The 26,418-nt window shown below is 33.5% G+C and overlaps 1 protein-coding gene across 1 annotated transcript in view; it reads right to left on the bottom strand.

Moving 5' to 3' along the window:
- LOC116851579 (diacylglycerol kinase 1) overlaps positions 1-23,796 on the bottom strand; it is a 396,727-nt gene extending 372,931 nt beyond the window's left edge. Inside the window, exon 1 of the mRNA XM_032831133.1 lies at positions 23,375-23,796. The gene's annotated coding sequence lies outside the window, so the exon portion shown is untranslated. The remainder of the gene's footprint in view (positions 1-23,374) is intronic.
- Between the last annotated feature and the right edge of the window lie 2,622 nt (positions 23,797-26,418).

Here is a 26,418-nt window from a genome sequence, read left to right as displayed (position 1 = left end):
CTCTCTCTCTCTCTCTCTCTCTCTCTCTCTCTCTCTCTCTCTCTCTCTCTCTCTCTCTCTCCCCCCCTCTCTTTCTGTCTCCGGACGAGCGCTTGAATTTCGAGCTTAACGATCGGGCGTTTTCGCGCCCGACCGCCGCCGCCACTGGGCTATTTGAGATTCGAGTTTATCTGCAGAAGAAAATCGCTCGCAAACGCGCCGCGCGCGCACGGAATATAATTAAGCGAAGATGCATATTCATGGAACCATAGGGGTGTAAAAGTCACATTTACTTCTACGTCACGCGTACAAAACAAATATCCCACATCGATAGAATCGCCGCACGCTCGTGAATCGTTACATATTCGTCCCGCGAGATTTGCGATCGTAAAAAGCACGAGAATCCATCTGGATATATATACGCGTATATTTGACATACTTAATCTAGAAAAAGGCGCTGTATCTTTGCGACACGAACACGACACGCTCCTGAAGTTATCCGGAAAAATTTTCCGGAATATATCACAAACGCTCGAATTCGAATTCCCCAGACTGGCGGATACACGGCCGTTGATACACGGAGTTTATACAAACGCAAACCCGATAAGAACTGTTTCAACAGGTTGTTGACTTCATTCTCCATTTTTCCGACCCTCTTTAAATCATCACGAAAAGACCACGATATGAATTTTGAACGTTACAAGGTAAAAATCCCATGCTGCGATTTTCCCTTATTTTTTCGCGTATTTTCATGTGTAATAGGATATTAAATTGTTCTAGTGAATTAACACTTTGGCGACCGTATACGCGATTTTATTCTGCCATCCGCTCTCTGTTGCTTTATAAAGAAAACTTTTGATAAGAGTTATTAGTATATAATAATATTATATAAGTGTGTGTATGTATACAGAGTGTCCCGCAACTACCCGAGCAGAAGTTGAATCTAGTGATTGTCTAGTAATGACACAGAAAAGTTGAGTCTTACATCGCTACTAGCTAGGAATGTAACTTCTTCTAATGGCTGCATAAAAATTATCTAGTAGCTAGATACAAAAAAATAACTTGTAACTATAATTAGTATAAGTACTAGACAGCTCTGATATCTAGTTTCTATTCAGGATTTACCGATAATTTTCTATCTCGTTACTGTGTAATCTTTTTCATCTAGCCACTATCTATATAATTGGTATAATTACTAGATAGTCCTGACATTCAAAAGACTGGGTAGGAATATTTAGCCAGTCACGAGCTAGTGACTGACTAGGAAAGTTATCTAGTCATCACTATCTAGCTACTAGTTTTGAAATCTGCTCTACTAGATACACTTTTATTCGGGTACCGCATTATCTCTTAAGGACGGATTCCTAAGGTAATTTGCAGAAAAAAATTCTAATGCAAACATGTCGAGGCTATAATACTGTTCAAATTATAAACGATTAAAGTTATATCAATTATATTGTCTAAAGTACGCGCGCTCAGGTACGATACAACACACAATTGTATGCACAGGTGCATGCACATAAGTGAGAATTTGCATAAGATATGAAATTGTAAATCCCTGAAAGAAACGTCAAATGTGTGACAGCTTATTGATTCTCATATTTTGTGATATTTTATTCATAACATTCTAACAAAATTGTTATTATTCGCGATATATTTATTTAAATGATAGAAAAGGCAGATTATTATTACATACGTTGTTGTATATATGGAACTTCCATATCAATATTTGGAAAAGGGATAACATGTGCATGCACCTGTACCATTGTGTGTTGTACCATATCTGAGCGCGCGTACTTTAACCAGTAATTAGTCAACCTTAATCGTTTATAATTTGAAAAGCCTCGCCATTTTTGCATTAGGATTTTTTTATTCAAATTACCTCAGAAATCCGTCCTTGAAAGATAATGCGGTAGTGGCGGGACACCTTGTATATATACGGTGTCCCAAAACAATGGTGCCACTGCTCGTGAGGGTGTAGATCAAGCAACAAAATTTTCTCCTACCATTTTTTAAAGAATCACATAAAATTTTGAGTTATTAGTAAATAAATAATTACGCACGATATAGTAAATGAGTTATTATGGCGACATCGTGTGTTTGTATATTATATTAAATTGAACAAAAAAAGTCTTCTACCATTTTACAAATGATCATATAGATTTTTAGTTAATAATTAAAAAAACTTGGGATATTAGCACGCATAATTATGCGTCAAATTGCGTTAAATGCGTTTTTTAAATTAACAATTAAAAATGTACATGGTTATTTACAAAATGATAAAAGATTTATTTGTTTTCAATTTGACTTAATATACAAGAACACAGCGACAGGCGTCGCTGTGGCCATCACACTTATCTACTGTATCACATATGATCATTCATAAATCTTCTTTAATTAATAATTTAAAATTTTAAACTGTTTTTTTTTTTTAATAGTAGAATTTTTTGTTCAGTTTGATCTAATCTATATCTTCATAAGCGGTGGCACCACTGTTCTTGAACACCCTATATATATATATATATATATATATATATATATATATATATATATATATATATATATATATATATATATATATATATATATATATATATATATATATATATATATATATATATATATATATATATATATATGTGTGTGTATATACGTGTGCACCTAAAAAAATATAATATCATTCTTAACAGAATCTTTTTATACAGAGTGTCCTAGAATAACTTTCAAAGCACTTGTAAAAACATAGTATCAAGTAGATTAAGATAAACATAAAAGTTCTATATCATTTTGCAATATTCGCAACAATTATCGAGATATTAATTAAAGAAGATTTGTGAATGATAGATATGATAGATGAGCTATAATGGCGATATCTACCGCCGTGTGCTTGTACATTAGGTCAAATTGAACAAAAAAGTCTTCTTCTTTCCGCACTGAAAATCGCAGAATATTCACTGACTTCGGTACTCGTATAATACTCGTTCTACTAATTCAATAAGAAACATTTTTACTCATTCACTTTAAAAGAATATACTGAGAAAAATATCTAAGCAATATATAAAAATATCTAAGCGATTTATTCGATAAATACTAATAATACATTAACTTAAAGAAGTTGTATCACTAAGTGTTGTATTTTCACACACACACATACACGCACGCACGCACGCACGCACACACACGCACAATGGAACATCAAAAGAGCCACTCATAACTTTGCTATTTATCGAGCAAAATTACATTTCTTTATATTATATTTCATTACTTCATCAAATGTTAATTTAAAACAAAATTAAGATAAAAAAATATATATACTATATTAAAAATACGAAAATATTTTTTTCTATTAGTGTTTTGTTTATGTATCAGTTTATCTAATAGAGATACATAGAAAATAAAAAAGGATACATAAGGTTCAGATATGTGCAAGAGAAACCGAGGCAAGATAGTACATTTTTTCAGAATTTCAAAGTTACAATTTTCAGACAAGTAATTGTAATTGACTAGGTGTATATAAAAGACAATGTCCTTTATATTTGTATGCTATCAACGATTCTATAAATAGATATATTTTATTCTATAATAACCGAAATATGAACACTGCAACGTGATTATCATCTTACCCTGATACTTGACCAGGTCAAGTTGCCTAGCAACCCATGGTAATACAGTATTCCCACTGCGTGGGCATTCAATATTCAATACCCTATAGAAGAATTAGTTTTCAAGACAAAAATGTCGCTAACTAGACATTCTGTGAAGCTTGCATAAAAAAACTACATAAAATATGTAGGGGAAAGCAGGGCACAGAGGATCAGGGAGGCACAGAGGACCATCGCTTATAAAACATAGAAAAACAAACGCCATCTGTTTAGAAATGAAGAAGTTACAATAAACAGACAACCGCTAATAGCATAATGATAGTAGGCCATGTAAACAAACCTCATAGAGAAAGTTGTAACGAAAAAACTGCAAAAGGATCATTTTTTAAGGATTTTAAAGGTACGATTGTTAAAATGTAATATTAATATTAATGTAATATTAATATGTTCGTATAAAGTAATGACATAGTATTATTATTGTGAAATCAAATTTCATAACGTATCCACAATATATTAAAGAAGTATATTTACATTATTTTTACATTGTCATATAGATATAAATACATATATTTTATTGTAAAGTGTATGTTTGGAGCACAAAGGTCCGGGATCGTTGAGAGTACATATATTAATATATATATATATATATATATATATATATATATATATTAATTATAATAAATAGATATTTTTTCGCTATTATATGCGAAATATTATCATACATATATAGAAAATCACACATGGTCGTCTGTGTCCCGTGCTTGGGGCACACAGGACCATTTTTCTTTCCAACAATTTTAATGTCTAAAATAAAATCTCTTACAGTTATTAAACTAACGTTTTGTCTGCGTATGCATAACTCTTGTAGGTATATGCTGAGCAACTTTGGACCATTTCCTATAACTGATAAATTTTTTATTAACCTTAGAATGTTAAGAGGTCCTCTGTGCTTCGCTCTCTCCTATCCTGATTAATAGTTTTTAATCTCCTAATTTAATTCAAGGTTGCGGAAAGCCTCTGTAGTCCCTCAACAGTCTCCTACCACCCTTATAGAAATATCATACTAAGAATCATTGATAATTACTTATTTTCAGTGTTAAAAATACTGGGTAATAAGTAATTATCAATGATTCTTAGTATGATATTTCTATAAGGGTAGTTTTTAAATATTAGCCAATTTTAATTTATTCTTTCTGATCTTAAACATTTTATGAATGAAAATTGCTTTTATTATTCAAAACAGTGTATCATACATTTGCAGGAAAAATTTAATTTTAACTATTAACAAATTCACTCATTCACAATGGAGAATATTAATACGAAATGTCAGGACGTTGACGAACATATTAAATAACTTTTAGATTAGTTTTAGGTTTTAGATTTTAGATTAGTTTTTTCTACTCTTTCTATTATTTAACTTTTCGATACTATACCAAGTTTAATGAAAATCTCAGAGAAAAGTACCTATTCTAACTTACGTTCTAGAAACAATATTTTCCTATTTTATTTTCACTCTCATGGTAAACGCATGACACAATTATGAATTTTCCATTGCTATATTTTCAAAATATAAATGGGCAATAATTTTGAAATTTATGTCTGTATATATATTATATATTGTCTGTATATATATATGTTAGTTTTTAATATCATAGTAGTAGTTTTTCATTAAAATCTCACATGTAGTTTAGAAGATATAGAAATAGAAATTAACAGTAGCATGTTAACCTTATGGAACATAAAAAGTATCAATTTTAATTGTACATATCAGCTCTCAAATAGTCAATGTTTTTCTTACTGCACAATTAAATAATATTTCGAAATGAAATTCATTTCATAATACAACTATAACACAACTATCTTAAAGAATTTTGCCTATTTTGGACGTCCACGTCCAGTCATCAATCATATATAATTTTGTAGATAATAATGGTTAAGTTTTGTAGATAATAATACTTAAGAAAAAGTAGTCTAGGTATAGCTTCCGGAATGGAGCCGTGTCTTGAATCAGCGATATGCCATATAGACATTGTATCAATGGCCGTGAAAGCCTCAAATCTAGTAAGAAAAAGTAGGTTTAGATCCTCAAATCTCTGTCGAAAGTAATTCTTAATTCCTAATGAAGTTATTTTATTTATTCGATATCTCATCATCAGAGCTATTTAAGATAACAAATATGTTATTGCTATACTCAGAAAGTATATTATTAGAAAAGTATTTAACGTATCCTAGATACCAAATTATTGACATAATATGGACACAGCAGCCTACAGTACGAACACCATTCTTATGCAATAATATTCTTTAATAGAATTTTTTCCTTCAACATTTGTTTGTTACCGCCGTTACCACGAGGAGGTGCCTTGGATGTAAAAAGAAGTTTTTAGGAAAAATTATTAGTTAATTGAAAACACGAAAACATCGTGTAAAGATAAATAATAAACCTGTTGGGCAGCTCTGATAATGATAAACTATCGAACAAATAAAATGATATCATTAACAGGTCAGAACTTTCGGGAGTTTGAGGATCTAAAACTATTTTTTTTTAAATACTACTTATTATTTATAATATTATATATGATTGATGACTGGACGCGGATGGCCCAGAAACCCCTATGAAAATGGGCGAAGTTCTTTGAATTCAAGTAAAATAAACTATTGCTTTAATGAAAGTCAGGTTTTAAGAAGATCTATATTTTTCTATTCGAGAAAAATTTTTCTCAGAATAAAAATATATATATATATATATATATATATATATATATATATATATATATATATATATATTGAATGAATGCAAAAGTTTGGATGGGTTTCGTAGTGGAAAAACAGACCAAGTAATTTTATTAAAAACGATTTACTCACATTCTACCAAATAATCCTCATTATTTCTTATTATCTTTATCCTCGATCATAATGGATGGCTGGCTTTTTGTCTAAAAATGAAGAAAGTAGTTTTGTAGGTCGTGAAAAGAGTGAATTTTCTACTTGAAACTATTTTGTAACGACCGAAACAAGTGATAATCTGATGGATCAATATCAGGAGAATACGGTAGGTGTAATAGGATATCCCAGTTTAGCTCCTTGAGCTTACGTTGTATCTGCATCGAAGTGTGAAGTCTAGCATTATCGTGATGAAAAACAACACCTTTCCGTTTAGCCAAAATTAGACGTTTCTTTTTTTCCAATTGCTATCTTCAAATTATTCAATTGTTGACAATACTTATCAGAATTAAACATTTTGTCAATAGGAAGCAATTTAAGATCACATTTTTGTAATCTCACCATACAGATAGCAAGACCTTCCGAGAATGCAAACCTTTTGGCATAAACTAACTACGTTCATTGTTTTGCCTCCAAATCTGTTTTCGTTTCATATTATCGTGTTGAATCCATCTTTCATTTTCCGTCACAAATCGATCCAGAAACGGATCGGTTTTTCGGTTAAGCAAGAAATTGGCTGCAGAAAGAACCAAGACTCAGTCCATTTCATTCTTTTCCGTCAAATTATGTGGTACCTAAATATTGCACTTTAAATCGTATCCTAGTTTCTTTAAATGCCGAAATGCGATCTATTTGCGATCTAAATGCGATGTTTAGCTTCTAAAAACAAGCTTTACTAAACTGACTCAAATTAAACTAATTCTTGTTTATAATGACAGCTAAAAGTATGACCTTTCTAACGGTATATAATACATCTACATATTCGTAAGTACTGCCATAAAACTTTGGATCAGTCACGATATCTTTGAGAAGTCCATCAAAATTTTTGCACTCACTTCTAATATATTAATATAAATAATAATATTAGTATCCATCAAAATTTTTGCACTCACTTCTAATATATTAATATAAATAATAATATTAGTATCCATCAAATAAATATTTAGTAAATATTTAGATAAACTAACTGATCTTCAATAACCTTTACCTTGACATCCTCTATCTTTACATATGTCATAAAGGATTCCTGAGTAAAATATGAATTAGGCGTTTCTGTTATAGTTCCTAAGATATCTTAAGTTGAAACTATGTGATCAAAAGTAAGATGTAGAAGTAATAGATGTAAAAGTAATGATTGTAGAACATCTTAGAATAATATTTTTTCGTATAGTGTATATCTTATTATACTCAAAAACAATAAGAAGTAAGATGTGTTTACGCTGCTTTGTTATATACATGTAGCAATTTCTTTAAATACGTTATTCGACCAATAACACTGTTCGATAAAAATCAAACTTTTTTCCGTGATAATCTTTTTTGCAAGAAGATGAATAGTCGTTTTCGATGTACTTTTGTCTGCTGAACACGAATCCGTCGTCCAAATTTGGCTATCATGTCACAATTTTGAGAAAAATGAAATAAGATACAAAATAAGAAGCCAGAAATCTACTTGTATCTTACTCCATTTTTTTCAAAATTGTGACGTGATAACCAAATTTGGACGACGGATTCGTATTCAGCAGGCAAAAATACATCGAAAATGACTATTCATTTTCTTGCAAAAAAAATTGTTCAGTGATATTGATGTCGACGAGTGTTTCTGATTGGCCATATGTTGAAAGCAAAAAATCGTTGGTAAACAAGACGAAATGCATTTTCAAGCTCAAAGTTGATACTTTTGCGTGGTATTAACGAAATATAGGAAAACAAATTTAATGTTTACGCTATAGCGCTACGAAAACCATCATTTTCCATCAAAATCATTATTTTTGTCATTTTGACCTCTTTGACACCATTTTTCTCAAAATTGTGACGTGATAGCCAAATTTGGATGACAGATTCATATTCAGTAGGCAAATATACATCGGAAATGACTATTCGCACTTGTGTCACAAAAATTTGTCGAACAGTGTGATCAGTTCCTGAACGGCCTGTCAAATATATTTGAATCTTTCGCCTTACTAAATTAATGAGTCTATCGAATAATAACCAGAGTTGGGCATCATTCAAATAAAACGGTATTCGAATAGTTATTTAAATAAAATTTCATTCATATTCGTTATTCGTGATTCGCCACATTCGTATTTTACAATATTTGTTATCCGATTCATTTATTATTCGTCTTATTAATCGCTATTTAAGTTATTCGTTATTTGCATGATTTATTATTCATGTTACTCATTATTCGTAAATTGTTAATAATTGTAAATAAAACGTAATTGTAAATAAAACGAAATACAAGAACGATGCACTTAAATTTATTTTTACTAGTCATTTATAACAATCTCAATAATACGACATAAATTAATGATGCTTTGAATTAAATACTTTCAATGCACAAACATATAAATATGTTCAATATAGCAATAAAATTTACAATAGCAATTCCATATACACATTTGCTAAAACGAAACAACTGAATGAGTGTAAATTATCGACTAAAATGTCGATATGACCAATTTTCCAAAGAATAACAAAATGTACTATTGTACTTAGAAGTGGAAAAGTTTCATGTGCGAGTGAAGTGAGTATGCGAGCAACTAAGTGAGCGAGGCTGCGTGTGTCATATCTGTTCTCGTATGTAATAATATTAAACATTATTACATTGAATGAATGAATAATAGATAAAGGAATAACAAATAACTTGATAACGAATAAACAGATAACGAATAATAATTTTATTTGAATGATGATTTTATTCGAATAAAGCTTATTCGTTCAAAATATCTAGGTGATTATTTTTTTATATTATTCGTTATTCGTCATTCGAATAATTTTTGCCCAACTTTGATAATAACTAACAAATTTTGTCAAAAGGTATCAAGAATGTATGTCTTATTTATATGAAACTTTTGTTAATAACTTCTTAATAAACAATGAGCAACGATTTTTTGTTACTCAAGTATACCTTTGATATTAAATGTCAACGTGAAGGTTATTGAAGGTGGATCAGTTAATCTAAATATTTGTTTCAGACATTTTTTTCTCTCAATGTTGATATATTGAACTTATGTATATTTATTGGTTGTTTTATTTATTTATCTGAGCAAACTCAAAATTTCTCAGCGGCACTCTACAGTTCCTCCAAAGTAAGCGAATCTGTCAAAGTGTTAATGACAAATTTATATCATAAATTCTCAAACGCGCTGTGCTCGCGCTGCTGAAATAGTTTCTAACGTTACGCGTCGCACAAGTAGCTTGCCGCCAATCAGAGAGCTTTGCATTAGCCAGTGATTTGCAATTCGCAAAGTCGAAAGATGTTCATAGGACCTTTTTTTCTTCGTTCTTCCGGCGAAATTACAAAAGCAAGGCAGTGACTCAGAGCAGCTTCGTTTATCGGCATGTTCATATCGCGGAATTCGATCACCGATATTTGTACAGGATGGATCAAAGCGTTAATACCGCAACTGCATTCCGTTCGTAAAACTTCAGCAGCGGCGATATATTGCGCAACTTGCGTCCGAGTCTCATTGTATCTCGCAAAAGCCGATTATTGTTTCAGCGAGCGGTATCGTGAGAACTGCGAAAAAAAGGCTCCCGCATGCGCACTCACCTATGCATCCTAATTCCTTCGATGGAAAACAATGGAAAACGATTTTTCGAAAAAACAAGAAAAGAAAAAGAAACAAATAATCCGAGTTCGAAAGTGCAGCACTCGATTTTTGTAAACAAACGTAACTGAATTCGTCACTTGTTTGGCGACGTGAATTTCATAATTTATACAGTAAACGCAGATGTAACGATACTGCAATCTTGTAGAAAAGAACCTCGCGGAATTTGAAGAAACTCGCGAAAATCGAGCACGGGAAGAGGAGAGAAATGAGGAATGCGCGAGAACAGAAATCTAATCCGGCAGTTTCCGATAAATTCTAGTTTTTTTTTATATATACTTTTTTGTTTTACTTATTTATTATGCTAGCGTTCCCTTAATTTAATTTAATTCTTCTTTCGTGAACACTCAATTTGTATTCTAATTACTGTGCACCCGAAGAAATTCAACCTCAAAGTTGAATAAATTTCTCCCTTTCTCTCTCTCTCTTTCTCTCTACGATCGTGAACTTGTTCCCGTTTATTTTCTCGTAATGGAACGGAAGCGAGAATATTCTTCGCGAAGTTCGGAAACACTCGACGGCGCGCGTAAATTCAACACCTCCGCCGAGTCTTCCGAAACACTAGTGAAAAGTTCCAAAATCGCGAAGTAAGTGTTCACGCCCTCGTGAGAGAAGAAGAGAGATTCTTCTTTCGACAATTTAGAGCGAAAATAATAGAGCAGGAGCACATTGAATCAACAACCTGTTGGAATTCCGCTATTTCGTAAGCGCGCGCGGGCGTGTACGTAAAAACTACTTCCGGACAAAGAGCAGCGGTCTGCTCTTCATTCACGATGACGATGGACATTCGCCAACCGTGCTGGGAATATCGCGAATACAGGTGAGGCTCGTCAAGACAGATGCACAAAGCGGTAGGCAACAAGCGGCGCGGTAAATTAAAGCGAATATGTTGTAATGTAACATTACTTATTTGTTTGTTAACACAAAAAATAATTTTATTAGAAAATATCCATTTTTTTATATCGTATATAATTTATTTATTGTTATTTATTTATTGTTATCTTTTTAAGTATTACAATCTCTTCTTAATTTCGTTTTTTTAATGATAATCATTTGCACAAAGTGAATTAAAGCGACATTTATTGTGCAGAAATGACCCTATAAGCGCGAAATATTTGCAACTCTGACTATTATAAGGAGAAAAAGCGCTACTTGGACGAACGGATAGAATTGTAAATGAATCGTCGCTGAATAATTCGCTAAGAAGTCAAGAAGTAATTAAGATTGGGACGCGCAGGCGAGGGAACAGTAAAAAGTTTACGTAATCGTGCTCGATGTTTAACACGTTAACAGTTGCATTTAACGCGGATAATTTTCGTCTGTTTTGCGAAAACTCACTTAGAATATGTCTCGTGAAATGATTTTTGTATTATCATACAAAAATCTTTAAATTTATTTTTATATAGTCCCTATAAAACGCTTTTTTTAACCATTTTAATTCATTATTATTTAAGTATTATAATAATTTTAGTATAATAATTTAAGTATTATAATTTTAGTATAATAATTTAAGTATTATAATTTTAGTATTATAATAATTTAAGTATTATAATTTTAGTATTATAATAATTTAAGTATTATAATAATTTACGCTGTAAATATTGAAAATAGGACCTATGTTCATATGGCATTTTTTACTCAAAATGACCTCCCGAACAATGTATCATAGTTTGTTACGTTTATTAAAAATTATCTTGTATATTCAATAAATAGAAAATACGATTTGTACAAATGATCATTAGTAAAAAAACAAAATTGAAGATTGTAATACTTAAATAATAATAGACTAAAAAATTGTATAATGTAAAAAAATACATATTTATATATATTTTCTCGGTTAGTAAATAAATAACATTACATTATTATACATTTATATACAGGGTGTATCAGACCATCCGTACCACCCCTTTTATTCGGCAACCGAGTATCATACGGAGATGAGTAAAAATATTTTTAGAGAAAACCGTACCCATACAATCAATTGGTGCTACTACGATTTCCCGGAAAAAATCGGAAGTGATAGAAACCGAAAATAATTTCAAAACCTTAAATCTTATTTCAACTATTAACCGAGAAAAATTAGAAAAACAAAAATTTAAAATACGTAAATACATGTTTCAGTCCTTTCATTGTCCCTTGTTTTTTTAGATCAAATATTCAAGTTGTCTTCCATTAACATTTAACAAGCTAGTACTCGATGGCAGATGTTGTCCAATGTTCATAGTATCTCCTCAGCAGACAGAAATCGACAAGCTGCTTGAATACATTCCTTTATATTTTTCTTTATAGTTGGGCGCTGTTTATAAACAATTTTTCTTATTCGCCCCCATAAATAGTAATCCAGTGAGGTCAAATCAGGTGACTGTGCTGACCATAGGACTTCGTCGACCTATTCATCTTTCACGAAACTGACGATTTATCGCGTTTCGAGCTGCAAGAGAATAATGAGCTGGACATCCATCCTGTTGCATCCACATGACTGCTCGTATAGCCAAAGGAATTTCTTCAAAAGTAGAGGAAACTCGTTTACAATAAATTTAGCACATCTAGTTCCGTTCAGTGTTCTTTCAAAGAAATAAGGTCCAATAATATGATGATGATAATTATATCACACTGAACATTAAGTCAGGGCTCGGAACAGTTTGCCAATTTCGGCCGATTCTCGGAAGCCTCGCTTTCTATCTCCCCCTTGCCGCGCAGCGGGCCATGCAAGTGACGATCGCGGCTAATCGCGGCTCCAAGCTTAGAAGCACGACCGCCACTTTTTAAGGGCAAAATGTGCCGAGCCCTGGTCTAATAGAGTGAAGCCAACATCTAGAAAGAAAGCGAGAATAGAGGAGTTATAGTTTTCTTCCTATTTTGCCACTTTTTTGTTGCGCGTGCATCCATTTCTCGTTTCCATAATATTATAAAGTGCAACAACACCCCGACTAGACAAAAGCAAGTAAAAGTCTTAAATATTATTACACATTTTGTCTATGCAGAAAGAGACAGAGAACAGAGGGGCTGTACATATTGGCTTCTCTTTCCGATCCTCTTTATATGCGAAGTTTATGTATATTATGTCTATGGTCTCTTTCTACATGTTGGTTTCACTTTTCTGCACTGAGAGAAAAGACCTATAACTATAACAAACTGCATTTAGTTACAGAAATTCATTGAATCCTTAGTAACTGATACTAAATATGATAATAATTACCAAATATTTAATAGATCGGGAGTATGACGTAATTGCATTCACAGTAACATCAATTAAATAATTTAGTAATAGTTACTTAATCTTAAATATTTAATATGAAATATATTACAGTTATGAGCAGATATTTGATAATTGTTATGAAATTGTTATATCCCATGTAATAAAAAATTCAGTAGGTACGAGTTCTATTTTGTTACCAGTATAAAAAATTCATTCATTTGCAGCTATTACATCTTTTCAATATTTATTATTACAGATGGTTGGTTGAACCTACTAAAAATTTTGTAACTACTACAAAATCGCTTATTTTGCTCAACTATTCAATAAGTTTTATTTACCAAATATATTCTGGAAGTAAATAAATTTTACTTCTGTCAAATAAATAATTTATTTTACAGAACTAAATTAATTAATAAGTATTACCATAGCTTTGGTCCGCTATATTTACGTCTATCATTTAGTAATAATAACCAAATTTTGATAATATTTACTAAATTCTTCTCTCAGTGTGCCCGTATGCGGGGTCCATGTATACTACGTCCATGGTAGCTCCCGAGAATCGGCTGAAATTGGCAAACCGTTCCGAGCTCTACATTAAGTGATCATATGTGCTGATTCTCTTATCCACTCATGATTATTTTGGAACCACTAAGGTACATTATGAATATTTACTCCTCCGTTAATATAAATTCCGTAAATATAAACTCATTACTCCAAAGAATTTGACGGTAAAACATTTGGTCTCTGTTTTGCAACCAATTACAAAAATCTAAACGATTTTGAAAATTATTTCCTGCAAGTGCATGTGAATGTAGTATGGATGAAAATGATTTTCATTTAAAATTCTCCACGCTGTCATATGACTTATTCTAGCAGCGAGCGCAATTCTTCTCATTGAATTTTCAGGATTTTGAACAATAACAGCCAAAACAACATTCCATCCATTCAACATTCGAATATTTGATCTGAAAAAATAAGGACTAATAAAACGATCGAAACACGTGTTAATGTATTTGAAATTTTTGCTTTTTAATTCTTCTCAGTTAATAGTTGAAATAAAAAAAATGTTTCTAATGAAGGTTGCTTATTTTGAAGGGATCTGTTGAGTGATATCACATTCGATGTATATTTCTGTTTAAAATTTTGAAATTATCTTCGGTTTCGATCACTTCCGACTTTTTCCGAAAAATTGTAGTAGCACCAATTGATTCTGTGGGTATAATTTTCTCTAAAAAATTTTTGCTCATTTCCGTATGACACTCGGTTACCGAATAAAAGGGGTGGTACGGATAGTCTGATACACCCTATATAGCAGTTATTCAGTTTAGAGGAGTCAGCTCCAATAGCCTTGATCTTGACTGATGTTGTTGAGATGATGTTTATAAGTATAACCTACTGTAGGTTTTAGCTCATTTTTTACAGAAGAAGTTACATAAATGGAACATAAATTTCTTCGACACAATATAAGTAGAATTGTAATCTGTAAACATTAAACACAATATCGTGTAGGGCTCTACAGTTATCGGCAGCGGCCGACGATGCTTGGCTTGTCGGCTACCGTCCCGCGTATCCCCTTCCCGCGAGAAAGAAAGAAAAGAAAGAGCGATAGCGCAATATGGCGCAATATGTCGCAATATGGCGACAACCGCGAGACTAGCAGGACGTGTCAAGGTGTATCGGCGTTTAATAAATAATTACTAAAGATACAGAGTGTTGTATACAGCAAATAAGGAGCCCTTTATCTGAAGGCCAGCCGTCCTACAATCGTTAATTCTTACATACACACGAACTTCCTGACTATATAGATAGTATTATAGTATTATATATTATATAATATTATAGTATTATATAGTATTATAGATGTATATAAACAGTAATCGTCAGTGCTCTTCAATTGTCGTTTAAGAACCATTGCTTAAAGTTATGGAATTTTGAACATATTATGGCGACTTTGAAAATTACGTGAGCTGTAGTTTTCAAGGACGATTTAAGGTCAATTTTTTTCTTAAATGGGTATTCATTGTAAGGGGTATTCATTGTAGAACTCGAAAAAGCAGACAATTTTGCATCTGAAACCTTTTGGGACTTATCTTTTCAGTGTTTTTTTCACTGAAAAAATACTAGAGAAAGTTAAAATGCGCCGCATGCTTTTTAATGTTGTGTGACGTGTATGCGTATGCGTGCCAGGAAGATGGAATAAAAAAGAAAGTAGTTAAACGACAAATATTGTGTAGGTAGGTGGACGTGAGATTATTAAGTGGCTCTAAGATCCCTTGATTTGTTGCCATTAGATTTTTCTTATAGGGATACTTGAAATCGATTGTTTACAAAAATCCGATGAACGACATTGAAGACTTGAAAAATGGAGTAATTAAAGTTGATGTATCGATCGAAAAACTTTCCAGAATGTAAAATAAGAATCTGAAAATAGATTTGATTTGTGTATGGAAAATAGATTTGATTTGTGTATGGAAAAAAATGGTGGGTATTTTAAGAATGATTTATGAATGAAAACTGTAATTGTTCTTCTTTCTTTCTTCCTTTCTCATACCTTCTTTCTCATATACGAGCACGCGTATATGATATACGTGTACTCTTTCACGCAAGGTTACAAGACATACACGTATTTTAACTTTCTCTAATATAATTTAATATAATATAATATTTTTTCAATAAAAAAGGTTATTAAAGAAGTAAGTCTTAAAGAATTTCGAGCACAGAATTTCTTGCTTTTTCGAGTTTTGCAATAAAAAATATTTTTTTTATTTAAGAAAAAAGTTTATCTTGAAAAATTCTTGAAACACAGTTCACGTAGTTTTCAAAGTTGCCATTATATGTCCTTCTCAAAACCCTATAATTTTCATATTCAAAATGTTTTCTTGCAATGCATACTATAGAAAATATTGTAGTAGATACTTTTCAAATGAACACATATATATTACAATACGCAATTACATTATTGACAAATGTTCCTTATAAAGCAGTGACCATTGGCAGAATAAAATCATATGACAGCTGATGATAGCAGCTGTCAAAAAGTCAAAACAAACTCTCATCATGATATCAAATCAATCGTTCGTTGGTAACGCGTGCGCCAACGACGTTCCGATTGATCTGCTATTTGCAAAATCAATCGGCCAGTCGATAAACACATGTCGTGCCGCGTGGCGATAAAAGCTCGGAGATACGCCGTTTTAATTGTCGCCGTTGCCGTACCTGGATATCACATCACCTGTCCTCCGCGTTTGTTGTCGTTCACGATTGAATTCATTAAAATCGACGAGGCGATAGCGTCCACCGATCTAGAGCGACCTCGACTCGGCTAACAACGAGTTTCATGTTGCGCTCGTAAAAATTCGCGTTTGTCGTTCTATCCGTACGCTAAAGACAACACACACGGACAAAAGAGTTTCGTTGAATTAATCTGATAATAGACGAACTAAACGCGTTTTGGTTGAAGGAAACAGAATTTCTGGCTCTTATAAGCCAAATTCGAGAACCAATTCTAAGAACCGAAAATTCTGTTTCCTTCGACCAAAATACGACTGATTTGTTCATTGTTAGGTTAATTCAACCAAACTTTTTCTCCGTGCGCCACGAGGCTGCCCTACGAGAAGCGGCCGGGAAATTTCGAGTGCAGGTACACTATTCATCGGCCGAACCCGGGCAGATTAGTCTTGAATTAAAGCCAACTTTAAATTAATGGTTCGTTCGTCGAGAAGACAACTCCAAGGGCGTTTCATAAACCATTACCATATGTTTGACGGACGCGCGGACTATTACTCTTCGAGATGAACTTCCCCCGCCCGTTCCCCGCACGATCTCCGATTGCACAAACTTGCGAAGAATCTCGGAGTCATGGTTTATGTTTAGACGCGAGGAAAGAGAACGAGAGTGAGAAAGAGAGAAAGAAAGAGAGAGAGAGAGAGAGAGAGGGAGAGAGAGAGAGAGAGTGAGCTGAAGACGATGGACGCGTCCGGCATTTGCCCCTGAAAGTTTTTCGCTCGTCTTGTAAAACATATAAATTTCATATTGTGTGTGTGTGTGTGTGTGTGTGTGCGTGTGTGTATGTGTGTATGGTGCGTGCGTGTATGCATTAAAAGAAAAATGTTTAGCATTTGAAATAATCATAGTAAGTGTTTAGTATTTGAATAATCATAGTGAAAGAATTATAGTCAGTAAAACCGCTTTTTTAATAAATATTGCTATAGTTTCAGTGATAATAGCCTTTTACATAAAAAAATGTCATTGTTGCTAAAAGCGATTATCTAGATTACCTTTTCCTTCTTTTAAGTAATGGTTATCCTCAACAAAAAAATATTTTTTTGATAATAGTCTTAAAATATACTCACCAAAAATTTGAGAAAAACTCATTATCATGTATTCAAAAGAAGAATGTATTCTTTTAATAAGAATATTTAGAACATTAAAAATATTATAAAACTTCATAAAATATTAAGAATATTATAAAACATCATCGAAAAAAAAGTTGGCTTACTCTGTAGACACAAACTGAATTCTTTCGTTTTCACTCAATTCTTCATTCAATTCTTGATTAAAATGCTAAACTTATTCAAATTCAGAATATATTTTAGATAAAGGTGTAGTTACGAGATGAACTTATAATAAATTTATAAATATATGTATAAATTTATGAAATACTTAAAACAAGTAACATTTACCTGAATGCAGTACGTATTATTCGGTGTATATGCAAATTGTTATTACTATTTTTTTATTAGAACCACAAGACATATAATTGACGTCGAAAATGACTATAATTTTAGTCACATTTACTAAGGTGATCAGAAGTTCCGATTTTTCACCCTTTGTCCCGAATTTTGTCGAGTGCTATTCGGGACAACGATTTGTCATCATTTTCAATGATTGTCAAATAATTTTCGGATCTTTTAACCCGCCTCTCCCCGCCCCCCACTTCATACATTTATGAAATGTCCCGAATTCAGGACTAGGAAATCTGGTCACCTTACATTTACCATATTTCTCTCTTAATGTGTTTCTTTTCTCCACCTATCTTCCTCTCCATTTCCATTTAAACGTCGACGGATTTTCAGACAGTCACTTTCTCATTACACATTCAGCCGCGGAATTTCACGAACGGATGTTGAATGTAATCGGCAGACTTAACCCGCTCGTGCGCGCGGCAGAAATTTTGTTAATACGCGGCATCTGTTAAAATTGCATTAGAGCTTCCAAGTTAAATGCGCTGGTTTGCTACACGCTTAGTGTTAAACAGCGAAAATAATTCGTAGCGAGAACCATGAGTATTATAAGTATCGTGTTAGATATCGCGATTAGTTTTCGTGGTTTGCTTTACGGACTTAAGCAATTTAAAGCAAAGACTTAAGTACTTAAAGCAGAGACACGCGATTTAATCAATTTACGTTTCACGATCATTGTCATACACATCATTCAATAGAAGAAGAATACCATTCAATAGAACCAATAAAATTTGCAAATATAATTGAAATAAATTTTCTTCATTCAGTGAAGCCATACTATTGAAACTACACTGCAAATCCGAGTATGTTATTTTTAAACACCTAAGCTGAATCTCTTTTTATGTTTCTTACCGTCTCACTATTTGACACGCTTAAACATATATAATTCTAATTTATACATCATAATGTTAGATGACGTAATTTAAAACCGCAAAGGACGTGTGAGAAGAATTTCAGCCAATTACACGCTTATATGTTTAAAAATAACACACTCGGATTTGCAGTGTAATACTCGACTTATTAAAACAATGTATGGTTCAGTAATATTGCTATTAAATAAAAAATATTTATTCTAATTACGGCGTTGTTGGCCAATTCTAGATTATTGTAAATTCATTCAGCATTTTTTGTATAGATTCGATTACAAATTACAGTTATAAATCGAATCTTCTATTTTTTATTTTTTACCGATCACGATAAGCCTCCGCGTCACGTTCGTAATTAAACGTCATCAAAATTGAACTACAACGCTTGTTCTTTTTAACTAAACTGCACTACAAATCCAGAAACCATTCGCCCATTTTAGCTAAAACTCTTTTTACACATTTTTTACCGTTTTAAGTCACGTCATTTAATACATTTAAACATATAAAATTATAATTTACACCTCTTTTAAATGTGTTAAATAACGTGATTTAAAACCGCACAGAAAAGTTTCAGCTGAATTATACGCTTATGCATTAAAAAATAATACATTTAGATCTGCAATGTCAGTTGCAGTTTTTATCCTTAGAGAGAAAGAGTGAAAAAGTATACAGAGTGTGTCAAAAAGTAAGGTCAGCCAAGGAGGAGGTGAAAGAGCAGCTTGGGTAGAATATATAATACATATAAACTTTTCTTGTATTACCTATGATTTAGTAAATACAGCGCTTTATACAGAAAATGTGTTGAAACCTCTTAATATTTCGCAAAATGCGCATTTTAGAAAAAATGTTCTATATGAAAATTGTAGGGTTTTGTGATATATTACGTAATAAAATTAGTATTGAACAGTTGTTAAGATCACGCAAAGATCATCTTAAACTTTGAAAGCTCATAGAACGAAAAAATCTTATCATAAAAAAACTTAATTACAATACTTTAAAACTCCTAAGGTAAACTACAAGAATATGCAATAAAAAACGGGGATTCCCGTTTAAAAATTTCGAGATAATCCTTACTTGACTTTGACAACATTAATACTAATTTTACTTAATGTGTCGCTTAAAATCCTGAAACTTTCGTATAGAACATTTTTGTTGAAAGTGCTTATTTTCCGAAATACTAAGAAGTTTTAACGCACACTTTCTGTACACTCGTATACAGCGCTATAATTACTAAACCATAGCGAATACAAAAAACAGTTTATGTACATTATGTATTCCACTCATGCTCCTCTTTCATCTCCTAATTGGTTGACCTTATCTCTTGACGCACCCTGCATCTTAGCGTTAAAGGAAACAGGAACGAAGTTCCAGTGCAGCCTCAGTTCAACCAAAATGAGTCGTCCTATACGTGGCAGAAACGCAGAGACTCGTCAGTTAATTCACGATCGTCTGTTTAACGCTAAGCACACTCACGGAGAATGGTGACGTCGAGCACGCGGAGAGATAGGGAGAAGGCGAAGGAGCGAGTCGCGCGAAACGGAGCAATGAGATCCGGACGCTTTTGTAAGTCGCTATCGTACGAAGTAGTTTTAAACTAAGTTATCAGGCGGCGGAAACGTGCGACGGCAAAGGGGACGCCGCTTTTTCAAGCTCGCCCTGATGTTAATGCATTCGAAACCGCGGGATCCTGCCTTCCGTAGCGACGTCGGCGCCGGAACGAGGGCATCGCGCCGCAAGTCGCGCGGATACATACATGTATATATGCATACGTGTATATATGTATTTGTGTGTGTATGTGTGCATGTGGGTGTATGTATACGTGATAGCGCTGCGAAGGTCAAAGGTTAAAAGGGAACCTCCGACAAAGGGCATAGAGTTGGCCCGGTTTCGCGCGAGCCACGGTGAATTTCGAACTCACGCGCCAATTAAGCGTCTAACAAAAGCGGAAATTTCATGTAATAAAAACGCACGACTGAATGTTAATTATACAGATCCGAAATCGAATCCGGTGTGACCGAGTATGCCATATCAATATGACGTCGGGATCATCGACGGAGACAAGAGGGGTTAGTATGTGCAGAAGCACATTCCGATAAGTCGACGTTGATTGTCGCCACCACTGACGATGACTTCGTTAACTGAAATGTACTTCGTGTATGTTCGCGTATATTCGAGATCGCGTTGATCGATTGATATCTCATGGTAGACAGCCCCGCTCTCAATCAGTGCGAAGAAACGGTCGCGCTTCGGCGAGAGACTGGCAAGTCGCAACAGACAACCCCTCCCACGCCAACTTATACGTGGGAAGAAACTTCGTCTAATTACAGCTAACCGCGCAGTCAACAACCGCCACACTCGTGGATGCACCTATAATCTAAATCAACCAATTTCGGATTGGCGATTCTCTCTTAATTAGCCGCTCGCTCAACAAATTACAGTCTCTCCATCTCCTCTTCTCCTCTCTTTCTCTCTATTCTATTCTAACTCAACTGCTGCAGAAATCTACTGCTGACAGCGTTTCGTGAAAAACTTCTTAAAATGCTGATATATTCGCACGTCAATTTACCGCTGCATAGCTCTTACAGATATTACAACTGAGCAGAATCTGTGCCTGCAGAAATCAGTCAATGCATGCGTAAGATTCATCTTCCAGTTAAGGGAAAATGCTCATATTACTCTGTATTATGAACTGCTAAACTGGCTGAAGATTAATGTGTGTGTATATATATGTGCGAGAAGAGATTACTTTATAGGATACCAATTGCTAGACGTTAGATCCACTGGTAAACCCGATATCCTTGCGAAAGGAACTACATTCTATTCTGCGACAAGGAACAGATAAGGGTAGATTAGTGCGCTGTCTAGAACCGAATTCTCTAATAGATCTTACTCCTATTATGCAGCTCTTTGCTGTGGAATGCTATTCCTCCTAAAAAATGTGCACGTATTGTTGATGAATTTAAGGCTAACTTTTACACGGTCCTGCTTAAACATAGTAATTACGTAAATTGATATATGATATGTTACATATTTAATGATATTTATTTTTATTGTTATACGTTTGTTTATTCGTAGTGTCTTGAGCATGACTTTAAATTATTATATTCTCTTTCCCCCCCTCTCTCTCTCTCGCTTTCTCTCTCTGATGTACCATTGATCTGTTTATTGCAAATCTCCTCTAATTATATAATTTTCTATATTATTTTCCTTTATACTTATTTTCTATAATACTTTTTGCACTTAGAAAGACTATGTCCCAGAGTACAGAATAAGTGAAGCTCGCTCGCTTCCTCTTTTTCCTTCTCTCTCTCTCCCCCCTCTCCCTCTCCCTGTCTTTCTCTCTCTCTCTCTTTCTCTCTTTCTCTCTCTCTCTTCTCTTTTACGATAATATCGTCGCCAAAGAAGGACCTCTGATTGAAGCCGCTTTAGCTTTTAACCGCGACGAAGTGGCGTGTGCGTTCATACGAACTACTCGCCAGAACTCATTAGGGAATTTTGGTGCGCAAGGTCGAAGTATTAGCGAAAATTAGCGGCGTTACCTAAATGAGGTATTAATTAGTAAACTAATTTTCACTCAAACAACATCCGCCAATATGTGTGTGTATACCGCGTTTAGCGGTTTACTCGTTAAATTTTTTTATTCCAAATAACGTGTCACTTCCTCTCTCTCTGTCTCTCTCTTTCCCGCTTTCGTTCTCTCTCTTGAGCAGAGCTCTTTTAAAATTTAAACTGTCGTCCATTTTTCCAGTATGAATCTCACAGGATTGCAGATAATCTTTCTATAATCGTGTAAACGCGCAACCATATATATTTCCATGCAGAATAATTTTTTATCATTTTTACTCTATTTTTACTACTAATCTCGATTCTTAAGAAATTTCCTATGAGAAAAGAATTGTCCTAGCTTAATCTATCCTACATATAAATAACAACCTTGTTTCTTTATTTATTTCTACACATCATAATACGAAGGAAGACACTTAGCCCGGGAGTACACGGGAAAACGTAAACAATAAGAATAAAGCAGCAATAAATTGATCAAACACAGTCGATTATTCTCCTTACAAGCCAAGAATAATCGATTACGATTGGTCAGTTTTTTTACGGCTTATATTTTTTCTGGATACCCAAGGTCTTTGCTCCGCAAAAAATCAGATTGTCATCCGATCCGCCTCGCGTGTACAGTAGGACATCGATCATGAATGATTGCGAGTGAGCGAGCACTCTTCCCGTCCGAAGGACGATAAAGAGAAAAAGCTCGCAAGGATGTAACTACGATCACCAGCGACGTCCGCTCGAGAGACGAGATAAAGCGATCGGAAGAGCGTGTATGGGAGAAACACGAAGAGAAAAGAGAAGAAAAATAGAAAGGAGAGGGAACAACGTCGCGCGTTTCTCGATTAAAAAGGACAAACGACGACAGTGTATTTACCATTTCTGCGCCATCGCACCGGCGACCAGGACGCTTCGCTCCAGATGCGTCGCTCACATCCTCGGCATCGTTCTCGGCCGGCGCCTTCCGGGGACAGCGAGGGGGACGGGGACGGGGACGTGTGTGCGTGAGTGACTGCGTGAAGAAGAGGGGGAGGGGAAAGGGTTCCGAAAGGGATCCGGAAAAAAAGGGTAACGCGAATCGGTCGAAGGAAGCGCGTGCGATAATCGGTACCACAGCCTGTCGTCGTACCGATAGCGAGAGAGAACGTTATTTTCTCCCCTTGGGGGCTGCGCGCTCGGGAGATCTCCGCGCGCGAAAGGGAGAGAGAGAGAGAGAGATAGAGTACCCGCGATATACACGACGCAAACGCTCCGAACGATGCGCACACGCGTAAAGCGCGAGACCGACTGGCTACGGTTCGCTCACCACGATCGCGGCCCCTGCGTTAGCGCCACCTGCTTCGCGCGGATGCTGCCCCTGCTGCCGCCGTGCTGCCGCCACCCCCGCGCGATCGCTCATGGCATGTCTCACGGCTCGCGCCTCGTATCTCCTCATTGCCCCCTGCGGAGGCGCGACCGAATTATGGAATGCACGCAAGTTGAAAGAGTGTGTCAAGTTGAACGAGTGAGACATTTTCGAGGTTAGAGAATATTCCTTTCTTCTCGTTGGATTGGGCTTATTTTGACATTCATGAGTCAAATTGACCCGAGCAAAAAATTATTGCACGCATAGAACTCTTTTCACTAAACATAGAATTTTTTTCTTGACGCAAGCAAAATTTTTGGTGGACACGCATTCTCTCCATACACAGTATTGCGCTTAGATGGTTTTAAAATCATTTAGATAGAGATGAAATGAAAATTCGTAATATCCATCTTAGATCCATCTTAAATGAGATGGAGGTGATTTCGCTTTTAAAGCATCTAGATGAAAGATGAAACAGTCATGCGATTAATCTAGATGCAATTAATCTAGATTCTGAGATTTTTAAAAGCTATTTATACAAATATATAAAAAAGTTGCGTAATAGATAATAAAAAATATATATAAGCAGTATTCATACTTTTATTTAAAAAATTATATTTTTCAAAAACAAGAATTTTTTCCAAAGTATCGTCTAATAAATGATTTTTACGGAGGATATTTATATTTGTTGCCTGTATTAAAAAGACACCTCACTGGTGCTGATCAAAGCAGCGATATATTGTATTTGAAAAAAATTGTATTTGTTTCACATTAAGAAAATTCATCAGAGAACACAACTCTTTTAATTTTGATTCCAAATAAGAATGTACCTTAATATTACTACTGATAACTAGCTATGTATTAATACCATAATTTTTTTCATATTATCGTGAAAAAAGTTTCTACCTCCACTACTGCTTATTTTCAAATGCAGTCATATTTTTGGTGTATAAATTATCTATTTTTTTTTGGAAAATTTTTTTTAGGAAAATTTTAGGAAATTTTAGGAAATACTAGAAAAACTCTAGGTAACAAATTCTATGCTATTGAATATCGCGCGTATCAAAAATATCTTAAATCTTTTTTTAAATAAGGTGGTATATTTTTTAAAGCGAAGATGCTATATGTCTTTACCATCTAAATATAGATAACATGTTTTGATTCCTCCATTTAGATGACCATCTAGATAGTTCCTTTTAGATACCAGTGAACTGAATATCCCGAAAAGAAAAACTTACCGAAATTTAAAACGTTCAAGAACTATTTCCTGAAAAATAGATATAGTACAGAAATCCGTGAGTATCGGGACTATCACTTACTTTAAGCACAGTAAAATTATACTAAATAAGGAAATACTAATAAATAGGGAAATATAATACACTTATATATATATTGTTTTCAGATTAATATATAGAGACAATTAATATATATAGAGTTCCTTTTAATGAATTTTATTAAATAAAAACAAATTGTCTAACAAAATAGTTCGAATAAGCTGATTTTTTATTGAACAAATATAATTGTTTAATTCTTTAAGTAATTTTTTATTGTTTGGTTCAAATAATTTTTTCATATCATACTTATTGATAATCATTGAAGACAATGCAACAACAATCGATATGTAATGAATATTAATAGAATGTACATTATCAAACATGCAATGCTACAATTGCTCTTGGATTTTTAACCAAATATTATATTGTTTAATCTTATTATATTCTATTCATTACATTATATTCTAAATAATTAGTTTACTCTAAATAACAGATTAGAGTATAAAACAAAACAAGACAATAATTTTGTTAATTAAACAAAATAATTTAATTCAACAAAATCAAATTTGAAATATAACCAAATAACGTGTTATTTGGTGAAAATTTTATTCTCTTTAAAATGCTAATAATGTTTCTTATTAAAGTGCTAATAATGTTTCTTATTAAAGTGCTAATAATGTTTCTTCCATCAAAAGATATGGTTTAATATAATAAAACAAATGATACTTGATATAAAATGTTGTTTGAATTTAACAAACAAAGTTCATTTAATGAATACATTTATACTCCAGTAAAAATTGTACTTTGGGATATTGTCTCGGTATTCAAATTTTGTGATATTACGAATATTTGAAAAGTTGTTCCACTTTCTGAATTTCGTTTTTGATTTTTTAGGACAATGCGTATTCACCAAATTTTTTTTTGTATAGAAATTCTGTACTATCAAGTGAATATTTTCATTCGAAATTGAAGAGTAAATCCGAAATACTTTACTTGAAATAAATTTACTTCAACCCAATGCAATTGAAACATTCACTCGTATGGGGATTAAGAATCCATTCTAAGTTTTAATGAGACATTCACTCTTACGATTTCGAGAGTCAGTATTTTTACTGTCGCTTCGAGCATATCCCCATTCGTTTTAAATAAAATCTTACTCCGAGAAATGTTTGAATATTTTTTCTGTTTTCCATTATGTATGTCAAATATATATATATATATATTTGTAAAAATGCGAGTATATTTTTTATATTTCTCAAAATATTCTAACCTTTTCAGGTTAGATACGCATGACAATGGCTT

Source organism: Odontomachus brunneus, unplaced genomic scaffold (genome assembly GCF_010583005.1).
Source record: "Odontomachus brunneus isolate Ranch 3 - 2012 unplaced genomic scaffold, Obru_v1 Obru_scaffold_179, whole genome shotgun sequence".
Taxonomy (NCBI): Eukaryota; Metazoa; Arthropoda; class Insecta; order Hymenoptera; family Formicidae; genus Odontomachus; species Odontomachus brunneus.
The sequence above is the reverse complement of the archived record's forward strand: the minus strand, read 5'-3'. Positions and strand labels throughout refer to the sequence as shown.